The sequence below is a fragment of the Arachis ipaensis genome, chromosome B05, assembly GCF_000816755.2.
Source record: "Arachis ipaensis cultivar K30076 chromosome B05, Araip1.1, whole genome shotgun sequence".
Taxonomy (NCBI): Eukaryota; Viridiplantae; Streptophyta; class Magnoliopsida; order Fabales; family Fabaceae; genus Arachis; species Arachis ipaensis.
The window spans coordinates 16,398,280-16,409,350 of record NC_029789.2 but is presented as its reverse complement, the minus strand read 5'-3'; positions in this window follow the sequence as shown (position 1 = coordinate 16,409,350).

The window sequence follows — 11,071 nt, the reverse complement described above, 5'->3', positions numbered from 1 at the left end:
TTTTAAAAGGGGTTTATTACTTGTGACAACCAAAACGTTTGTACGAAGGGATTTCTGTCGGTTTAGAGACTATATCTACAACGCGACTGTTTTTATGACATTCTTTACTGGCAAAAATCCCAACGTCAATGCACCTTCAAAGAGATCCGAAATCAATATAACCCGGATATTGTTATTCTATTAGAAACTAAGATTAATGGTGATAATGCTAGAAATATTATCAATGGTTCAATAACTTTATTGTTGAGGAAGCCCAAGGTTCAGGGGTGCACACAAATTGAATATGGCCAAAATTTTGATACGATCCACACTAATCTCATCATATTAGATCGAATCTAATATCCACATTTTTTGTGCTTAGATCCGATCCGATACACAAATTTGCGGATAGATCGGATATCAGATACATCCGAAAAATAAAAATTATGTTTAATTTTAAAAAAATCAACAAAATAAAAAAAGTAAAACCCTAATTCCGCATCAATGTTTACCTAAAATAGATCAATTACAGCTACCACAACAATAACAAAGATATACATTCCAAAAATTAAAAACAAAATTTTTCAATAGTAAAACTCGAAAGATGATGCAGAAACAACCAGAAACAAGTCTGCATTTCAAAAATCAAAGAATAAACAGAATTAAAAAGATAAATTTAGTAGTAAAAATAGAAGTGAAATGAGCTGAAGCATATTTGCACTACAGATACACAAGTAGAAGGAAGAAACTAGAAAATGGCGAGGAGTAGCGGCGAGCACGCGAGGAGCAACAGCGAGTGGCGAGCGAAGAGCACAAAGAACAGTGATCGTGTGGTGAGGAGGAGTCGAGGAGTGAAGTGAGGTGAGATGACCTACCGTCTAGAGCAAGGGGTGAGGTGAGATGAACTGCTGTTTGGAGCAAGCAGTGAGGTGAGGTGAGTAAGGACAGAAGCAGAAAGGGAAGAGAAAGGGAAAGGGTGAACGAGAGTTAGAGAGGTGTGACGGCAGCATAAGGGATTAGCTTTCGAATGCTAAAATAAGTATATATTTTTATTTATTTATTATTTATTTATTTATTTTGCGAATATGCGGATCGAATCTACGGATACTTGTGGGATATCCATGATTCGATCCTATTAGAGTGCAGATCAGATCTTATTCGATCTGATGTCTCTGCGGATCGGATAATATCCATAATTTGTGGATTGGATGTGGATGAATACTATAAATCTGTGGATATTATCCAATCCATATTCACCCCTACCAAGGTTTTGTTGGTGGTATTTAGATTTGTTGGAAAGACACTAGCTTTAATATACTGTGTTGGAGTAGGACCAGGAGTATATCCATGCCAAGATTGTCAAATCCAACAGGGAGGAGTAGTACCTTACAGCAGTTTACGCCAGCCCTCAACCCGACAATAGAAGACATCTCTGGCCAAAAATTCAAAAGTTAGCTAATAACATGGATAAACCTTGGCTTATTGCTAGTGATTTTAATGAGATCAAAGAACCATCAGAGAAGAAGGGAGGAAGCCCTACGGATGCTAGAAATAGCAACAATTTTGCATATTGGATCAATAACTGTGGTCTCATTGACCTTGGATTTGTTGGTTCTAGATACACTTGGAGAGGGTCAGTTTGGAATGGTTATGACAGACTGTTTAAAAGACTCGACCAAGCTTTATCCAACCCTGAGTGGAGACTCAAACATCATGAAGAAATCGTGAAAATTCTTCCTAAGACTAATTCTGACCACCACCCCATTCTCATTATTTAAAATGCAAACTCCACTGTTAAAAAGGAAAGGTCATTCAAATTTGAGGTTATGTGGTCCTTTTATCCTGAGTTCAATAAATTCTTGCAAGATTCATGAAACAAATGTGCAACACCTTGAGAAAGGTTACCAAATATTTAACCATCTGGAACAAGAAAGTTTTTGGCAATATTTTCAAGACCAAAAGAAGGATTCTGAATAGAATTGCTGGGATACAAAGATGTATAACTATGACCAAAATCTTTACTTAGACCAACTGGAAGTTTCACTGAACAAGGAACATAATGACATTCTAGATAAAGAAGAGGCATTTTGGCTACAAAAATAGAGGGAACAATAGATCACTAAAGGTGATAGGAACACTAAGTTCCACCATACCAAGACTATCATTCACATAAGGAAAAACAGGATTCTAAAATTAAGAAACCAACATGGTGAATGGATTAAAAAGGAAGATTAACTCAAGAATCACGTCATTGACTACTTCAAGAACCTGTACAACGAAGAGGTACATATCTCTCCTCTCCACTTAGATACATTATCTCTTCCTAATTTGGACCTTCTATTTGCAAGAGTATGGAAGCAAAACCTACTTAATTGGGGATAAAGAAAGCTCTTTTCAGCATAGGGACATTCAAAGCTCTGGGAGAAGATGGATTCCCAGCTGCGCTTTTCAAGAACAACTGGGACCTTATAAAAGGAAAAGTTTGTGACTTCATTCAAAACTATTATCTCTAGCTCAACTCCATTCAGAAAGCAAATGCTACCCTCATCGCTCTCATTCTAAAAATTCAACATCCGAAATTTGTTTCCCAATTCAGATCTATAGCCTTATATAATGTGAGGTACAAAATCCTATCTAAAATCCTAGTTCAAAGAATCAAACCATACATCAATGATAGGATATTCTCACATCAATCGAGTTTCATCCCTAGCTGAAAGATTCAAGACAACATCCTCATATCAAAGGAAGTCATGCACTCCATGAAGAGGATTAGAGGAAGAAATTAAAAGGTATATGGCAATCAAAATTAATTTTGAAAAAGCCTACGATTGAATCAACTGGAACTTCATTCAAGAGAGAATGAGAGAGTTTGGACTACCCAATAGACTTAACAACTTAATCATGGAGGGCGTGAAATCAGTAAACTACAGTGTGCTTTGGAACGGAAACAAAACTGAGTCCTTTAGCCCTTCGAAAGGGATAAGTCAAGAATATCCAATCTCTCCTTATTTTTTTGTTATATGTATGGATAAACTTTCTTAACACATAGAACAAGAAGTCAACAAAGGAAATTGGAACCCTTTTACAGTTGGAAGAAATGGTATGCAAATCCTTCACTTGATGTTAGCGGACGTTTTACTTCCTTTTGCAGAAGCAACCTCTCAACAAATGGAGAAAATTAATAGCATTTTGGAGAATTTTTGCAAGGAAGTAGGTATGAAAGTAAATTCCTTATATCTACTATTGCTTTCTCTAAAAATACTCCAACTTTGACCAGAACCAATGTTGCTAACACATCGGGCTTCAAAGAAAACAATGCTTTAGGGAGGTACTTGGGGGCAATGCTAAATAACCAAAGGAAAGGAAAAGATGACTTCAAGACTGTTTAATTATAATCCTAAGAATTGATTTCGATATGCAACACGGAAGAATTCCTAAGTCTATTTGCAATGACATTGAGAAGGCTCAAAGAAACTTCATTTGGGGAGATGAATAAAAGGAGAACGCATGCTATCAATTGAAAAACATTATGTAAACCCAAACATGATGAGGGATTTGGGTTCCAAAACCTATAAACCATGAATGATGCTTTTCTTCTAAAAATTATATGCCAATTGAAACAAAACTATGAAACCCTTTGGGCAAAGAAGTTTTGTGAGAAATACCAGCACAACAACATTTAACAAGCACAACCCAATTCAAGAAAGTTAGACTCTCATCTTTGGAAAGAATTGATCAAACTCTGGCTCGTGTTCCAAAACCATACTATCACTTTTGTGGGAGATGGTCTTACTACTAAGTTCTAGACTAACACTTGGGTTGAAGGAGAAGAAAACCAAATCAGCCATGCAATCAGAGATGAGATTGATATAGATAACACTGTTTGGGAATGGACCAATGATAGAGATGAATGGGATCAAGTGAAGCTGAAGAACTTCTTACAAGAGTCCATCAGATTGAAGATCATAGCACAACCTCCCCCTAGTAATGACAACGGCATTGACAGAGTGGCATGGAAACACACAGAAGATGGGAACTTCTGCATTTCGACGACTTGCAAGGCGTTTGCTTACTGGAGCGACCTTGTAGATTCCAACTAGAGCTGTAACACCCTAATATTCAAATCCTTATGCTCGAGTCATAAGTCAATGATAATAAGGTGGTACGACTCTCAAGGTGGATTTTTTTAATACATAAATATAAGTAAAATTGAAAGGAGTAGTAATCGAGAAACCTAAAAAGGAGTAAAAATAAAATCGCGAAGTCGTATCACTCACGCATCGACAACTAAAAGATAAAGCGTGAAGTCGAAAGCGTTATAAGGATAAAGTCATAAAGGAGAATAAGAGAAGGACAGTATATAGATATATAACATAAGTAAATAGCCATTAGTCGCGACCCGCGAAGTTTAGGCCGGCTAGGGTACAGTATAACAGTTGTTGACAACAGAATCTCCTAATCTCTCCCAAAAGAAACATAAGAGCCTCTATAGGCAAGTTCAAAAGAGTTCAATACATAATATAAGCTTTTCAAAATAAAGGTGGAGAGATTCTAAGCAAAATATAAGGTAGAAAATATAAAGATCTTCGCCAGCTCTCAGATGAACCACAGCTCACTTCTAAGCACCTGGACCTGTATCTGAAAAACAAGAGATATATACGGAATGAGAACCACCGACCCATGGGTTCCCAGTACGGTAAAAGTGCCAGATAAATACAATACATTGTAATAAAAACTCACTAAGCATCCTAAACATCCTTTCACAAAATATTCATCCTATGTTCTCGCTAATCCATAAATAGGCAACTGTCAGAAGGGAATGCTAAATCTGATTAATATTTTTCATGCTTCCCAACTTTCTAACTCTCTGACAATTCACAATCAGAATTATAAACGAAACCATCCCCAACCATTCTGTCTCAGCAATTCTATATCGTTACCTCATATCCTCACATGGAGCAAGTGAAATCACTTTACTGCGTCTACCCAGGGAGCTCAAATTATCTCATTCTCTACCTGGAGCAAGTGAAAATCACTTCACTGCGTCTACCCAGGGATCTCAATTACCTCATTCAATAATCATCATCATTATTCTATTACATCATCGACTCATCTCATCAAGAACAGCCCTCTGTCGTGCATCCCCAACTCAAGTTATTCACAATCATTATCATAATCACACAACACCCACACTAGTGTTTATTCACGGGGGCAAGCTCATCCGAAACTTTCACAGTGTCCGGCCACACTTATGACATAGGGTCAGCAGAATCTCGAATCTCAACCTGGAGCAAGTGGAGCCGACCCACTGCATCTACCCTAGGAAATCCGACACTCAGATAGTTTCAATCTCAAATCATACTCGACTAGGAGCAAGTGGGGGCTAACCACTACATCAACCCCAGGAGTCTCAAAACCAAACCCGGAATAAGTGGAATCACTCCACTGTATCTACCCAAGTAGGTATGTCTCACCACATCCCAGAGCAAGTGGATCAATGCCACTGCATATACCCAGGTAGGTATATTTCACCACATCTCGGAGCAAGTGGGGTGAAACCACAACCCTTGCGTCTACCCGGGGAGCCTCTATACTAACCAACTTGGAGCAAGTGGGGCGCAACCACAACCCTTGCATCTACCCAGGAGGTACCTTCTCATATGCCCAGGAGGAACCAAGGAGGGGATCCTAACCTCCCACCATCTCGCAGGGGGCGATTTTACAATACCAGGAAGAATAAGGAAGGGGATCCTCACCTTCTTTCATTTCTCTGGGGTAGCACTTTCGAGAAAGAGAGCTCAAGATAAAACAATCATTCAAAATCATATTTTCATTTCTAGCTATAAATCAATATTTATCACAGCCATCCGGCTCATAACACAACCCATAACGAGCCAATAATCATTATTAAATACAGCCCTTCGGCTCACGGCATACACCACACTTCCATCATCACCCTCAATAACTCATACAATCATCATTACTCATCATTTATCATTGATTCTCACTTTACTTCATCCACAAGTTACCACATGTCCTAGCTTCTTTTCATTACTAGGCATACTATAAAGATTAAGGACTTAGAGGATGAAAATGGAGGCTTAGAAGTCTCAAATTCGGCTTTAAAAACTCAAAAATCAACTTTTGCTGAAAACAGGGTCTCGTGTGTGCATTGCCCATGCGCACGTGTGGAAAGCGGAAAAAGGAAGTGACACGTGAGCGACGCCCATGCGCACGCATGAAAAGGTGGAAAAGTAGAGTGACGCGTGCGCATTAGCCACGCGTACGCGTGGGTGCGTTTTGTGCTCCTCGCGCAAAACCAGAACAGTACCCGCACAACTCTCTGGATTTTCTACTGGGCATCTGCATTAATACAGTGAAGCGTATGCGTCGGCTAGGCGCACGCGTGAGAGGGTAAAAACTGTGAGTGATGCATGCGCGTCGGCCGAGCATGCGCGTCGAAGTACGTTTTACCAAAAATCTTACTAAGTTAAAAAGCTGCAGGATTACATTTTCAAACCCCAAACTTCCGACACACATAACTTATTCTACAAAATTCCTTTTTCAACCATTCTGAAACCGTTGGAAAGATCGTTGAATAAACTTTCATAAAAATCCAGTTTTGAAGAATTCATAACTCCAAGCTCCGAGTTACGCACCGCCGAAATTGGTCAAAAATCAGTTTTTACCCAAAAACAGAAATTACCAATTTTTCCAATGTTCACAAGCCAAATTTATTTCCACTCATCCAAATGACCACAACCCAACCACATTCACATAATTACACTCAACCAAAACCAAACTTACCTCATCTACACAATTTCACCCAAAACTATCAAATTCCACACCTCAATTCCTCAAACCTTATTATTCAATAATCAAACCAATTATTCACACATTCAATATCTAAAATCCATCCAATCTCTTATATCATTACACAATACACACATCAACTTACCTTCCTTACCTCTTTCTGGCCTCCGGTCCAAATTCACAATTTAAATGCATATTCCACAACCAACATTCATTATCCAATTCATCAAATTCTCAACACACCAAACATACAAATTCACACAATTCTCAACCCAATCATTAATTCACATTACATATCAACTATGCATATTAGTACCAACCATTTACACAATCCAAACTTATCCTAGGGGCATCTAGCCTAGGAATTCTCATCACACCACACAGTACTTAAATGAAACTTAAACTGTACCTCTTGTAGCCAAAATAATTGAGCTTCTTCTTGAGAGCCTCCACCAACCCTTAGCTCCAAGCCTCACAAAGGCCCCACAAGCAATATCAATCTACCAATTGTGCACCAAAATCACCCAATACTCTAACATAATCAATTTTCACACTTATAATCAACCTAGAATTCATGAAATTGATAAATCACAAGGGCTAGAGGGTTCCTTACCGTAACCCACGAAATTGGTTGATGGAACTCACCAATGGCTCATACTAGAGCACTCCTAAACAACCAAAATCACAAGATTTCCTCAAAACCCAAACCAAATTCGAATTTAAAGAGGAAAATGAAAAATGGGCAGAGGAAGTGGGATACTCACCACAAAACTTAGATAGAATTGTAGAGGATGAGAAGAGCGATGCGTGACCGTAAATGGATCATCAATCGGAGTTCCGGAGAGAAAGTTTTGGTGATTTGAAAATTGATGGAGATAGGATTTTCTCTCTTCTTCCTCTCTTCTCCATAGCTGCGCCCCAAACCCCTTTCTTTAGAGTTAATGAGCTGAAATACTCAAAACTAATGTTTATATATGTTGGGTCTTGGGCCCACTTTAGTCCGGTTCACTTGGTTTAGTCCGTTGGCCCAATTTTGGGCCAAAACCTCTAAGATTAGAGTTTTAAATCGTATTTTAAATATTTCCATCTTCCCAAATTATAAATTCTTATTTCTTAAAATTATTCACGTCTAATTAATTTTCTCAGCCACAATACCGGACAGATCGCAGCCAGTACTGCCGGTCAAATTTCCAGTGCACATTTTTATTCAGAAAACTATGTTTTTCAACTCAGAAAAATTCACTGAGTCCAAATATCATATTTAAATTATCAAATTCCGATTGCTAAATTTTCTAACCATATTCGCTCCTATTTAATTTATTATTTAATTAATTACGGTTTGACCGAGTTTTACATTCTACCCCCTAACAGAAATTTTTGCCCTCGAAAATTCCATCCGCCACCATGAGTACGTGAGCGTAGTCTGCCTCTATATCCAACGTATAGTAGTCCCAAGGTCTTTTTTCTTTGCGCGCTTCCGTTGCCGCGCTCTGATTCCTTTATCTCTGAGGATCTCGATCATTCATCAACGCCAACCAACAGCCTCGTTCATTACTTTCATTCCCTCATCAACTCACATCTTATCAAATCTCAAATCATATCATGAATAATATCACCATCATCATTAATTATAGTCATCATCCCACATCACTATAATCAACCAAAAATTATCACCATACCTTAATCATACTCCATCACTATCCTCACTCTCTGTCAAGTCAATTACCACTAATCACAGGTCCTCTTTCAAATTCTTGGAAAATTTCGACAGCACCTCCCCTAAAAGCTGGAGTTTACCACCCGTCACGGGTTCCCTCAAACCAATCTCAGTACAATATCAGCATTTCAATTTAATAGTTTTAAAATTTGTCTTTCAAAACCAATCATTATAAATTTCAATCTAAATCCAAGGCCACCATGACCAAATATCATAGTACTCATCTCTCAAACACAACGACTTGAACTCACTCATCATCTAAATCCAATTACGCATCAACGATCATTTCCTAGTCCATTTCAAAACCATCAAAGTTCATAGCCACAATTTATCCCAATTATCTAGAATCATTATCTGCATTAGTTCACTAACCTTTTAGGTACTCAAAGCATAAAGTATTTCTAATCATATCCTACTGATGAGCGGATAATTTATACGCTTTTTGGCATTATTTTTAGTAGGTTTTTAGTAGAATCTAGTTACTTTTAGGGATGTTTTCATTAGTTTTTATGTTAAATTCACATTTCTGGACTTTACTATGAGTTTGTGTGTTTTTTTGTGATTTTAGGTATTTTCTGGCTGAAATTGAGGGACTTGAGCAAAAATCATATTCAGAGGTTGAAGAAGAACTGCTGATGCTGTTGGATTCTGACCTCCCTGCACTCAAAGTGGATTTTCTGGAGCTATAGAACTCAAAATGGAGCGCTCCCAATTGCGTTGGAAAGTAGACATCCAGGGCTTTCCAGCAATATATAATAGTCCATACTTTGGCCGATTTAAATGATGTAAAAGGGCGTTGAACGCCAGTTCTACGCTGCTGTCTGGAGTTAAACGCCAGAAACACGTTACAAGCCAGAGTTGAACGCCAGAAATACGTTACAAACTGGCGTTCAACTCCAAGAAAGACCTCTCCACGTGTAAACTTCAAGCTCAGCCCAAGCAAACACCAAGTGGGCCCCGGAAGTGGATTTATGCATCAATTACTTACTTCTGTAAACCCTAGTAACTAGTTTAGTATAAATAGGACTTTTTACTATTGTATTAGTCATCGGTTTTCACAAGAGGATAGGATGCAGCCATTGACCACGGTGATGCCTCCAGATGATTAGCCATGCAGTGACAGCGCATAGGACCATTTTCCAGAGAGGATGAAAAGTAGCCTTTGACAATGGTGATATCCTTACATAAAGCCAGCCATAGAAAGGAGTAGGACTGATTAGATGAAGACAGCAGGGAAGCAGAAGTTTAGAGGGACGAAAGCATGTCTATACCTTTATCTGAAATTCTCACCAATGATATACATAAGTATTTCTATCTTTATTTTCTATTTATTTATTAGTATTTTCGAAAACTCCATAATCAATTATTATCCGCCTGACTGAGATTTACAAGATGACCATAGCTTGCTTCATACCAACAATCTTCGTGAGATCGACCCTTACTCACGTAAGGTTTTATTACTTGGACGACCCAGTGCACGTGCTGGTTAGTTGTATCGAAGTTGTGAATGAAAAACGATTTATTAAGACGTGCGTGCAGAGTTTTTGGTGCCGTTGCCTGAGATCACAATTTCGTGCACCAAGTTTTTAGCGCCGTTGCTGGGGATCGTTCGAGTTTGGACAACTGACGGTTCATCTTGTTGCTCAGATTAGGTACTTCTCTTTTTGTTTTATTTTCAAAAATTTTTCAAAAAATTTTTCAAAAATTTCTCCTTTGTTTTCGAAAAAAAAAATTTTCAATAATCTTTCAAAAATTTCTCATCTGTTTTCGAAAATTATTTCAGAATTTTTAAGAATGAATTCTAGTGTTTCATGAAACATGTTGAAGCCTGACTGGCTGTAAAGCCATGTCTAATTCTTTTGGATAGGGGCTTCCAACCATCAGCATAGAGGCAAGTTAATTTGAATATCAGCTGTTGCATGCCTGATTTGTATCTTCTAAAGCTTGGCTGGCTATTAAGCCATGCCTAACCCTCAGATTGGAGCTTTAGACTAAGAGTACAAGATTCCTAGAATTCATATTAAAAATTTTGAAATCCTTATTTTCTTTTTTTTTTCTATATGTTTTTTCGAAAATAATATACAAAACTCCAAAAAAAAATTAATAAAATCATAAAAATAAAAAAATGTTTTGTGTCTTTTCTTGTTTTTCATATGTATTCTTGAATTCATAGTGTCTGAACATGAAAGATTTCTAAGTTTGGTGTCTTGCATGTTTTCTTTGCATTAAAAATTTTTCAAAAATATGTTCTTGATGTTCATCATGATCTTCAAAGTGTTCTTGGTATTCATCTTGACATTCATAGCATTCTCGCATGCATTCATTGTTTTGATCCAAAATTCTCATGCATTGCATCATTTTCACGTTTTTCTCTTTCATCATAAAAAAATTCAAAAATAAAAAAAAATCTTCCCCTTTTTCTCTCTCAAAATTTCAAAAATTAGATTTGAATTTTTCAAAAATTTTTAAAATCTAGTTGTTTTTATGAGTCAAATCAAATTTTCAATTTAAAAATCTTATCTTTTTCAAAATCTTTTTCAAAAATCAAATCTTTTTCATTTT